Source organism: Halichoerus grypus, chromosome 1, assembly GCF_964656455.1.
Source record: "Halichoerus grypus chromosome 1, mHalGry1.hap1.1, whole genome shotgun sequence".
Lineage (NCBI taxonomy): Eukaryota > Metazoa > Chordata > Mammalia > Carnivora > Phocidae > Halichoerus > Halichoerus grypus.
The window spans coordinates 78,048,516-78,061,351 of NC_135712.1; the positions used below are offsets into that span (position 1 = coordinate 78,048,516).

A 12,836-nucleotide genomic window follows, 5' to 3' on the forward strand; every position below is an offset into this window, starting at 1 on the left:
CACCAGGCCGGCCAGGTGGGTGCCTAGGGCAGAAATGAATCACAACCTCTCTCTGACTCTCCAGCCAGCCGTGCCTGGTGGCCCGCGCCTCACTGAGTGGGGGAGGTTGTCCTGACCAGTGGCCCACGTTAATCAAATTAAACCTCATTTACAGACCTGACAGGCAGTCAGCCCATCTGGAGAGGCCACAGAATGCACCGTCAGCACTCGTGCTGATGGAGTTGGGGCAATGTATGTATATCTATCCCATGAAATGAACTAAAATCACCAAAACTTCAAACGTGTTTTAAGTCAGAAAGGCAGTGTAGCATGATAGAAAGACTAGTCTGGAATGGAAGATCAAAGATGGGTTCAAGTCTCCATTGCGCTAAGAATGAATAAAATCTTCTACTAATCTTCAGCCCAAGGAACTCCTCTTTCAACATTGGCTCAGTTTTGTTTGCTTATTTTTTTCTTCAGTATTATTTTAAAAACAACACAAAATCCCAGGCATGTACATGTAATCCCCCTGATCCTCAATTTCTTCATCTTTAAAATAATGACACGAACCTTGCTTCTCTTCTAGGGCTGTCATAAGGAACATATGAGATGCGTGATGTCTCCTTCTTAGCCTACTGAACACACTGATTGTCTTACAATAGGATATGCCAGTGTATGTGAGTGTGTGTGTGTGTGTGCGTGTGTGTGTGTGTGTGTGTAAAAGAGGTTAGCAAATTGAAAGCTGTTATTCCAAGCTATTTGAATTACTCATGTTTTAACAGTGTTATAGCCATGGCCATCTTAGAAACAGAAAATCTCAGACAGAGCCTGGTAAAATGGTTTCACTGGGCTCTTGAAATAGTCATTAGAAAACAGTGTTTGGGGATCTCAACATCTATGTGTTACTCAGCAGATCAAATGTTGTCAAAATATTATGCTCATTCTTTCTCTTGATCCACTCATGGCCCAACTAGATATTTGTGATTTATTATGAAATGCCAAAAATAGATCACTAAGCAGTTTATTCAGTATGAATCCACTAAACAAATTATATATATGCTTTGACAAAAAAAAAGACTAAAAAAGGATGGATGTTCAGTAAAATATTAACTACTGGTATAATCTCTGGATGGTGATATTTGGGTGGTTTAAAGGTCTTTCTTCATGCTTTCTTTTAATCATCCAAATTGGATATAATATCAGAGACATGGGCCTCTGAAAGAACACAGAGTTTGGGAGTTCTTAGTTTTCCCCCTTTCCTTAAACACATATGTGAGGCGTCCAGTAGAAGGAAAGCACAGGCGACAGAGCTGAAACAGGTTACCATGGGTCCAGGCAGAATAAGGGTCTGAAGTTAATTATTTTCCTAAAAACTGTTTCTCAAGAGTGAGTGATTGATTTCTATGTTTGTCAGTCTTTCATTCATTCACCCATTCTACCATTATTCATGCACTTGGTCATCAAATAGTTATTGGACTGTTATGCAGTGTTGAGATGGAGCATGGACTGATTGTCAGAAGATTGAGGTTCAAGTTCTGCTACCATTTTTCTGAAGCCATGAGCCCTTGGTCCCTTCAGGCCACCTGAGGCTCCCTGATCTATAAAATGGGACCAATGATGAGCATGAAAGCTCTTTGAGAACTCCACAGTGCTGAGCAGGGAAGGAGTCTCTGTGAAGTGCCACACACTACGCCAACAGTGCAAGGTAGAAAGGTGAGTCACACGGAACCTGTGCTCTTGAGAAGTTTGCGCTAGTGTAGCCTGCTGGCTTAATGCCAGATCCAGCAATATGGGGCATGGGAAGAATGTCTTCACTGGAAGCCAGGGAACCTGCATGCAAGTCTAGTCTGGGCTGCTGATACAATGTGTGAATATGAGCTACTCAATGTCCCCCTCTGACTCTTGACTTTTTCTCTCTCCCATAAAGAAATTATTAAGCCCGATTATCTCCAAGGCACCTGCCAGCGGGGACATTCTATGAAACAGTGAAATCAGGAAAAATGTGAAGCATGTTAAGGTATCCGTCACAAGCCGATATGCATCACATATCGGTTTCTGTTTGTACAGCAAAGTTACGGGAATATTTTAGACAGCACTGGCATCCCACAGGGCACGTCTTGGGTCTGTTGGAGCTGGTCTTCTGCTACCTCCTTGCTCAGTGTCTGTCCCTGCAGCAGAGACAGAGAGCAAACTCTTCTACAAGATGACTAGGAATCCACTTTTGCATCCTGAATAAACATGATGGGCAACATGTCTACTAGCTCTTTCTCAAACCTCACTATAAAGCGAGTTTGGATGGGGGAGGTGGAAGGTGGGAGCAGTGGGGAGCCCATGTTGGTATTCTGGAGCCCAGGGTTTAGGGGCAGCTCAGCCAGTGACTGAGTAGTGACATTCATTTATTCATTTGTTCATTTATTCAGGGGGCATTTATGGTGCATCTACTGTGTGTGTTAGGCACTGGGTTAGACATTTGGGATAATAAAATGTGTAGGACCTAGTTTACTAGACTATGTTTTCCCTGAGAGCCAGAGTCTTGTCTTTATTTCTCCAGTGCCCACACATGACCCTATCTTGAGGAGCATGTAAACTAGTGGGTCTTTAGAAAAATAATTTTTTTTCCTGGAACTCAGTGTTCCCGTTTGTAAAATGGTTTGGGTGGGGGGAGGGATCGGACTTAATGATGTCCAAGATCCCTTCTAACTTAGGTGTTTTGTTCTGCTGTTACAATTATTTGGCGTCCTGCAGTGAAGGTTTGCATACAGGATGGAGCAAAGTTCACAGAACAATCTGCATCAGAGGTAAGCTGCAACCGCCAAGCCTCCGGGGAGTGTGTGAAGCCGTAAATCTCACTGATCCAGACTGGGAGCAAGATGTTGTGTCTGAACACCCTCAGAACAGAGAACCAGAATCTCTGAGTTCCTGTCACCACCCCCCACCCCCGCCCCCTGCTTTTACCTGTGTCACCCAAACTCTCCGGGGATGGCAACACCTACCTCACATATTACTGTGATGATTAAATGTGAAAACACATATGAAAGGTCTTTGTAAACTCTGAACTGCTTTATACATGGAAAATAGAATTAATATTCATGAAGGAGGAAGAAATAAAAGGGCACCTTAAAGAATGAATAGGCACTACCTAAGTGAATAGCTGGGTGTCAGACACTAGAGTACATACTTCATAAAAATCAATCATTTAACCCTCCTGACATGAGGTAGGGGCTATTATTTTTCCCATTCTACAGATAAAAAACCTCGGTCCCTGGAAGTTTAAGTAACTAGCTTGGGATCACCCTGCCAGTAAGTGGCAAAGCTAGGGCTCACACCAGAGGAGGCTGGCTGCAGAATCGGTACGTTTAACCAATGTGTCCTTCTGCCACCCTGCATGGAAAAATGTTTTCTAATCCAAGTTAATTCCAGCCAATAAACTTGGCCTGAGAGACAGACTGGGCACTGGGCACATGATGATGAAGACACAGGAGTGTCAGCAAATAAGGAAAGACTCTAAGGAATAAGGAAATAGATACCACAAATATGACTGGTATTGGAATAACGTAAAGAAAAATGTGGAGATGGAAAAGAGGAGGAGTGTTCCAGAGGCTCTGCATTTAACAGACTAAGGAACTAGGTGGTGGATGAAGAGAAGTTCAAGGTAAGGCTAAGAAAGAGAGGTATCGGAGCCTGGTGGTGAAGGATCTTGAATGCCAGTATGAAGTGATTGGGAACTATGAAGGGTTTCGGAGCCACTAAGTAGTGCATCAAAAGTGGAATTTTAAGAGAGGTAAGCTAATAAAACAGAAGAAAGCCATTTTTCTGGGACTGACACTATTACCATAGTCTGTAGACTGGTAAAGATGAAGTTAGATCCAAGTTAATTTTTCAAGTTTGACCTCTTTGGGAGAGGGAAAATGAAATTCCAGGGATTTAGTACCATCATTTACACTCAAAATGGTGAATAATGGAGAGCTGGTCCCAGTCAGGAGTGATGTGTTCCCATCCCATGCTTGACTATCTTCGCTTCCTTGTTGGAGTGGTGGCCCTGCCTCTGATGGACCCCTCCAGTGATGGGGAATCTTTACTCCACGAAACAGGCTGCTATTCTTGGACAGCTCCTACTGCAAGATGGAATTTCTTTTCTTTTCTTTTCTTTACTTTTCTTTTCGCCTTGCCTTGTCTTTACCGTTGTCTTTCTCTTCTCCTTTCTTCTCTTCTTTCTCTTCTCTTCTCTTCTCTTCTCTTTTCTCTTTCCCTTCCCTTCCCTTTCCTTTCTTGATTTTTTAACTACAAGTGCTCATACTGTTTCACTTGAATCTAAGCATGTCTTTATCTGATACCACCATGTTGGTAACCCCCACAGCCTCAAACCTATCCAAGTTGTCAACAGGGAACTTTGTGGGGGTCTGAGGGGGTGGGATCCAGGAACGAGTGGGGAAACCTCACAGATCATCCCTGCTACCACCAGTGCCACTCGCTACCAGGCGGTGAGATTCACAAGTGGGTTAGCCATGGCTCTTGCCTCTGAGGGGCTCACATGCTGGAGGACAGACGAAGGGGGTAAACAAACAAACAAACAAAAGTATAAAGAATCTGCAGTGTATATATAGGAGGCTGTCTCAGTTTCAAGGGATCAGGACGGCATCTGGTTTTGTTCACAACACTGTACCCCCAGTGTGTAGAATGGGGCCTGGCATGTTCCCAATAAATGTTCACTGAATGAATAAATGAGTGAGTGAATGAATAAGTGTCTGATAACATCTGATCTAAAACCATAACGAGGTTCTTCCAACCGTCGACTTAATACTTAACTCACTATAACCTGCCGATCCCTATTTTGTAAGGTCTCCGGTGAGGCTTGTCTTAACAGGTAGATATTAAGCAACAGAGAAAAGGCACAGTGGCATCCACTGCTTTATGTGACAAGAGTGCCCGTCCCAGCACTGACTCCTTGACCACATGTTGAATCCACAGGAGCCTGACTTGTTGAGTGAACCTGAGCAAGTCACTTAACCTCTTTAAACTTCGGTTTCTTATCTCTTAAAGCAAGGGAGTATCACGTCTAGTTCACATAATCGTTAAATAATCTCCTGCTGGGAAAGAACTTGATCTCATGGAGAAAAGAGCCGAATGAAATCGGCGGGTCTCTTTCCTAAAGCAGCTTGATCTTTTCAGAGCATTCAGACTCAAAGGTTAGCCCTACAGAGCAGTTGACATTCGAGGGGCATTTGAACCTGTGAACTTTTGGCTTAAAAGTAAGAGTTCAGCTCTCCCCAGGTTCTCTCTGGTGTTGCAAGTTGGCCAAGGGTGGCTGCCGCACTCTGCGTACGACCGGAAACCCCAAATTGGGTTTGCATCTATCTGGCCAAGGTACCTTCCCCAGCTCCACCTCCAGATGTTCCACGGGGGTTTGAGGTGTGGTGGAGGAGTTAACAGAGCTTGGTGTCTCTCTGACACCGGCGAGTGTGTGCACCCGCATGCACGAGAGAGCTGGGGGCGGGAGTGTCCCAGCCTGCTTCCGCACAAGGGTGCGCAGACAGCCTCAGGTCGCGCTAGGCAGAAGGAAAATGCTTCTGTAATCACAAGAGAGAGGCTTCCCCACCTTCTCTCCGAGAATGTTTGGAGGCCATTTCTTTTTTAGCGAACTGCCAGCCTTTCCCCCTACATCAGTAATATTTCAATGACTTTTACACACTCGCCTGCCTGCTTTTTAATAAGCTGGGCTTTGCATTGATGGTACATGTGCAAAGTCTGACCTTTTCATAGGAAAAAACATTCATAACCAAAGCCTATATATAGAAGCTTAAGACTGGAGCAGATAAAGATGTAGGTCATATGACTTTTTTGTGTGCGAAGCATAATGCAAGAGGGATGCTGTAGACAATTCAAAACTCATGAAATACTGCCACTGGTTTGAGCCCTCCTAATATTTATCAAAGGCTTTAAATAATGACTTGTTTTCAACTGGGAATTATAATGCCACCTTCTATCCCTGAGCACAGGAATTTTTTCCACAGGGGAAATTTACTTAGTTTAAAACTACATTGCACTATCTAGTTAACTCCTAACTATTCTTATTAAAGGAAAGAATGGTTACCATAAAAATGCATTCAGTGAACAAATATATAAAATAATATGATAGATAATCGAAAGATCTGATTTGTGTCACTTATCAGAGGAAAACTTTTCCCCAGGCCCACCACTACCCAAGTGAACATACACCAAATTCCTCAGCATTCAAGGCTAACATGACCTGGGAGTTGCCTGCCTTTCCAACAATCCCTGAGACACCCTTTTATACTCTTTGTTCCACCAACTCTTACAAGCCTATGCCTCCATGTTCCTTTATTTTTACCTTTGCTCCCTTTACTCTCTCTTCTTGGGACACCCTTTCCCAGACATGTCTGCATGTCCAAGTCTATTCTGAAATCTATGGCTCGCACACTGTGGCCTCCATGAATACCCCTTCTCTTCCTTTCCTGCCCTTCCCAAGCTCTTTGCTTTTTCATGAGCTGATCACAGCTTGCTCTGGACTCTGCCTACTGGTGTTCAGGTCTTATATCTCATTCTGCTAGACTAGGAACTCTTTGAGGGCAGGGCAAGAATAATGTTTGAGGCACTCTCTACCAGCCTTAGGTGTAGGACCTAATACTGGAGACCACATACAATAGAAAGCACCTATAAAATACATTCCTGCGAAATGTTTATTGAGTGAGTGAATCTGGCTTTGGGAAGCACTAATAGTGAAGTGCAGAGCATTTAGTGTGTATAGCCACTCTGCTAAGCATTATCTCATTTAAGCATCAGCAGTGAACCCATGATGTTATTGTTACTGTGTCACCTTCCAGAGCTGAAGAAACAAAAGCTCAAAGAAATTGAAAACCTTCAGCCAACATCACATAGCTGGCAGAACAATAGACCAGGATTTAAACTCAGATCTGTAGGGCCAGGGGTCTGCTGGAAGACCTGACTTGTTCCAGCTTGTTCTGATTTGTTCTACCTTATAAGAGCTGATTGCTAAATTATCAGGAATTTCGTGGGGCGCCTGGGTGGCTCAGTCGGTTAAGCGTCTGACTTTGGCTCAGGTTATGATCCCAGGGTCCTGGGATGGAGCCCTACATTGGGCTCCACAGTCAGTAGGGAGTCTGCTTGAGAGTCTCTGTTTCCCTATCCCTCTGCCCCTTCCGGCCACAAGAACACGTGCTCGCACTCTCTCTCACATAAAGTCTTAAAAAAAAAAACAACAAATAAATTATCAGAAATTTTGTGAACTGGTTGCAAAGCACAACCATTAGTAAATATTAAATCACGTAAACATACAAACGAATTATATTAAAAACGATGGTAATAAATACTCAAAATTCACCACTTCCTATTTATTTTATGACCTTCTATTATATATGTTCTTGAGGTTATCAATATTTCCAATATTGGAAAACACGACACATGTGGGCTTCCCCTGTAGAGCCACTTGTTGAGCGCTTACCAACACACCACTGGCCTGGCCCCAAAGCCGGACAATGCTGCGGTAAGTAATAGGCTTAGGGCCCAAGATATACATGGACTTTGCTGTTTCCAGATTTAGCTTTCCAATAGGGCCCCACTTTGGGCCACTGCAGATGAACTGCTTCCTGATGATAGGAAATTGACTTTCATTAAACTCTTCTGGGCTTTGGGGTTGGAGTGAAAATAATTCTAGAGGTTGTTTTATGCCTATACCCATATATCCTAAACCTTATCACAGATTTAATTATTATCTTCATCACATCCCCTACACGGGAATATATGATGCATCTCTTGCAGAGGAAAATGGGAATTCCAAAATATGGCTATAAATTGATTTCCCCCCGATATTCATGAAAACCTACTGTTTTGCATACATATCCTTGGAGCCTGGATTTCGTGTGCCTGGTGTCTGCAGTATGTACCTTACTTACATGTACCTTACCTGAAATGAAATATGAACTTTTTTTTTAAGATTTTGTTTATTTATTTGACAGACAGACACAGAGAGAGAGCACAAGCAGGGGGAGCAACAGAGGGAGAGGAAGGAGAAGTCTCTCTGCTCAACGCGGGGCTGGATCCCAGGACCTTGAGATCATGACCTGAGCCTAAGGCAGATGCTTAACAGACTGAGCCACCCAGGCGCCCCTGAAATATGAACTTTGAATCAGAGGTTATGGGTTTCAGTACTAGTTCTTCAACTCAGGGCAGGTTAGTTAACATCACTGGGCCTCGGTTCCCTCATCTGGCCAATGAAGAGTTTGGCCTAGATGTCCTTGAAAGAAGCTTCTGGCTCTACTTCTGAATGACACAGCATGGTGCTTCTCTTCTCTAGGGCTCGGTTTGTGCATCTGTAAACAACGGGGTTGAACCAGGGAGTTCTCAGTGTCCTTTGCAGCACTGGAAGAGGGTGGATCTACATGAAAAGCTGTGTTTTCTACCTAGTGTGTCATTCCTATCAGATACCATTATGCTTTGCCACCAGAAAGATGCCAGGTAACCTGCTGAGCACCCAGAACTCTGGAGCCCAGAGGACTTGGAGATGGAACAGGAGCTCTAACCACCACAAGGAGGCCAGGGTGTGTTGGCCCTCAAAACAAAGGGAAATGCGTGGGTGCAGGGAGCGCCTCTGCTGTTTTCTTTTAGATGGTCTAGAAGACTAAAGAAGTGAGGGTGAAATATCTGTACAGAGGTTTTGATTTGACACTCCAGCTGGGTCTGCAGTGAGGAGGGTGGGGGGGAAGGGAGGCCTAACACGTAAGACCAGTGATGATTTCTATTGGTCTGGGGAGATGAGGAGTGATGGTGAAGAGGAGGGAAGGAAGGAAGGAAGGAAGGAAGGAAGGAAGGAAGGAAGGAAGGAAGGGAAAAGGAAGGAAAGAAATGTGTAATTTTCAGGGTGGGCAGAACACAGGCGCTCAGAGAGAATGTCTCCTTCCTTACCCTTATCTTTTGACCCTGAACTTTTGTATCTTTGTGGAAAATCAAAAAGTATTCTTAACTCCTCATCAACATCTTCATCTTAATCCTCACCCACACATCTCCATATGCTTTTCAGGTTACAAGCACTTTGGCACCCATAATCTTATTTAACTCACAAGATGAGTTTGTGAAATAGGTTATTATTACTTGGACTTTTCAAAAGAATTGGAGGTTCAGAAAGGGAATTGATATTGCTCAAGATCACCTAGGTGTAGAGCTGAGACTAAGCCCATTCTTTTGACTCTTAGATTGGTTTGCCTTTCTAGTCCCCAAATGTCCTTTACTGGTAGCTGAAATGACAGATTTCTGAGCTGCTGTTCACCAAAGGGCCTCACAGAACCACACTAGAGAAAGAAGTCAATACATTCATAGACTCATTGAATCCTAGAACTGGAGGGGAACCCACACATCCCTTGGCCCACCTCCTCGATTTTCAGATGGGGGAAATGCAACTCACAGAGGCACATGGCATGTCCAGGTTCTTGTTCAGGGTCAGTATCAAAGCTGGGACTTCACCTCTTGTCCTTGCCACCCGCTCTGGCATTGTCTACTTTTATTGGTTTTTTAGCCACCAGCAACATTAAGAGATCGTAACTACTTCAAAATCTTTGACTATCATTGTGAGGACAATGTAACATTTTCTACCAGCATCGCCATGGACTGAAGAACTTTGGATGGAGGGAGGCCAACATGCTCCAATCTCAGCTGTCATTTCGCATTTCATCCACTCTGTGCCAGCAATTGGATTTATTGCTGGTGAGAACAATGACTCATGCACTTTTGATGCCAACCAACTAATTTATCATGCCATGACTTGGTAGGTACAAATGTTTAGTATGTGATCAAAAATAGAGGACCCCCCTGTCATCCAATCCCTTAAAATTGGTCTTACCTGAGCCTGCAGACTTTCTCAAACCCAAAGCAAACTTTTACCCCAAATGTAACCAGATAGACTTTATCTTAAGAATTGCTAACTTGTAACCTAGTCATAAAGGCAGGCAAAATAGAATAGGGACAGTTGCCTCATTTAGGAATTGCCTGTCCTGAGTCTATCCCTACTGCTTTTGTTAAATTGATCTCTCACTTTTGGCAACTCTTTTTTTCTCTTTGAGCCACATTATTCCCATTGGCCAAATGAGAGGGTTAAAGTAGGTGACCTTTGGGAGATTATCTATTTTCATGAACTCCTTATAAAAATCACACCTTTATCAGAGCCATCTTGCTACGTCCTAGTTTTTCTATATGGTCTTGCTATGCTTTGGAAGTAAGGTTTGGCCTCTGTTCTCAGAGGGTTCTGCTCTGTTTCTAAAAGGATGAGGGACTCCTTGAAAACTAAAATGAGCTATATCAATTTAACCTGTTTGAAGTTAACTTCAGGATCAGCAATGAGAGTATAACAAACTTCAGAACTTGACATGACTTAAGCTCTCTCTCTCTCATTACAATATATTTTTTGAAACCCACTTGCCAGGCCAGATGGGCAGGCCACACGCCATAACCATCCAAGAAGTGAGGATGAATTCAGGAAAAAAAAAAAAAAAAAAAAAACTCCAAAGGGCTAAAAACCAATAAAATGTTTTATTTTAAAAGTCACAGGTAGTTGTCTCAAGATTCAGCTGGCTTTGATTCTAAAGATCTGTAATGATTTTTCTAACATGGCTCTGAGAACTCAGGTCTAAAACTTGGGCCTCTTCCTTCATTTACTGAACTGATATTTCCTAAGTGCCTCTGCAGTGCCAGGTACTGTTATGGCTGTGGGGAAACAGGGATGATTTTACCATCGCTCTGATCATAAGGAACTTAGAGTCTTATGGAGATGATCTGGCATGTGCACACTGTAGTTTAAGGCAGTGGCTTCAATGCCATGAGAAAGTTCTGGTTGCTGAAAGGAGAGTAAGATTCCATCTTACCAAAAGTACTTCCCAGAGGAGTGACATCTTCAGTCCTAACAGTGGCCAGGCAGGACCTTCTTTCAATGTTAATGAGCCAGAGCCTGGGGAGCTCACTTCTCTGTGATTCTGGTGTTTTTTGGTTGTTTGTTTCATCTGTAGAATGGAATAATAATTGTATCAACCTCATAGACTTGTACGTATATATGAGCTCATACATGTTAAAGCTCTCAGAAAGGTTCCTGGGACATTGTTAGTGCTCCAAAACACTAATCATTATTTGTATTCTTAACTTTGGACTGAAATTACCCAAAAGCTTCTTGTAGTCTTTAAAGAGAGATCAGTGGAGGGAAGACCCATGTTCACAGCCTTTGTTGCTACAATAAAGCCTACTTGGCTATTAGCAGGCATCCAGACTGCCTGGTTCCCAAACGTGCCCTTGCTTCCTCTCCTGGTCCTCCATTGCTGGTCTTTGTTTGGCTCTCAATCTCAGATACACACACACACACACACACACACACACACACACACACACACACCTGTTTCTTTCTGTAGAAGCTGGACTGTTTATCAAAAGCCCCAGGTGTAGGAGTGTTTCAAATGATTTTTGGAAACTGAAATGATTTTAGAGATTATAGGCATCAAGACTGTGGGTGCGAAATAAAAACAATAAGCGAGTTCATATAATTTAAGAGAGATGGGTTTTCCTTTTGTTGTTTTTTTTTTTTCCAAAAGCATCATCATTTATGTGGTTTGAAAATAATCTTTCCTCTGGAAAGTAGATATCACAGCATACGGCACAGAGATGTAGCTGATTAATTGCATGAAGGGATCAGTCTCTTTTGAGTGAGGCTTCATTCTCTTTCAGGCATGGCAGCCTACAAGAATGAATTTGCTTTGACTCATATATTTTACATAAACCGAAGAGGTTATCCCTAAGACGAACTGTCTGGCTTACTGCTCCCCACCCCCACTGCGTCCCACATACCATCACAGGAAGGCATTAGCAGTTTCAAAACTTGAACTTTCTCTCAGAAATGTTCCTACTTCGATCGAGCAGGATTTCTACATTAAAACATAATCATTACTGTGCCTGTTGTAATTAATGACTGTGGGCATGTTATCCTTTTAGATGTAAAAACAATGAGACACTATTTCTCACTTACCATGAGTGTGGCAAATCATGGGCAAAGGTTTGCCTTCCTGGATCCAGCTGTGGTTTGTTCTCTTTGTTCTCACTGTCAACAAGTATAAGCACATGCAAGAGGCTGAACAGGATTGGGGTTCTTGGAGCTCCTCTAGTTCACCCCGCCCACACCTCCATTTTACAACTGGAGAAGCTGAGGGTCAAAGACAGAAAGTGACTTGTGTAAGGTCACACGGGGGTTAGAACCCAGGACTTCTGAATTGCAGTCCAGGATTCTAGCAATAGAACAAAAGATTCAAAGGCTAGCGCATAACCACAGCCTCAGAAACACCAGTAGTCTCACGAAGTGTAATGACATGATGCAATGGTATCTGACCTGAAAGGATTGTTATGGGGATAAATAAGACAATGAGTGCAAAATATGCGCGTAAAATCTTAAAGGACTAACTAGATGGTTGATAAAGACTGCAGAACATCTAGCCCAGTCAAAGGAAAACTAAGAATTATTTTCTCTTGCAAATAAAATAGAAGTCTCAAGGCCATTTTAACTGTCTGTGTGCCTTTTTGTCTTCTTTCAGCCTGAAGTTTTTTTGCATAGCTCAGTACTAGGAAGTTTCATGTCATTCTAGAACTAAAGATAATTTGTCTCAGTCTATCCTACAGCTAACAATTTTCAAATGAGCACAAGTGTGGCTGAGATCAAAAGCAGAAGCACTCAACTAAACTTGAAGGTGGCATTTGCTGACCTAAACCCGGGACAGGAAGTTTCAACTCTGAGTGCAGGATCCCTAGTCAAATAGGTAAATAATTTCTTTGGCACCACAAAGGCTGTTTCCCTCTAG

At 43.0% G+C, this 12,836-nt stretch overlaps 1 long non-coding RNA gene across 1 annotated transcript; it reads left to right on the forward strand.

Annotated features, from left to right (window-relative positions):
* The first annotated feature begins 1,484 nt into the window (after positions 1-1,484).
* Positions 1,485-2,967, forward strand: LOC118546826 (uncharacterized). Its single transcript, XR_004922790.2, has 3 exons — positions 1,485-1,692; positions 1,907-1,996; positions 2,725-2,967. It is a non-coding gene; the product is annotated as an uncharacterized LOC118546826 (long non-coding RNA).
* The last annotated feature ends 9,869 nt before the right edge of the window (positions 2,968-12,836 follow it).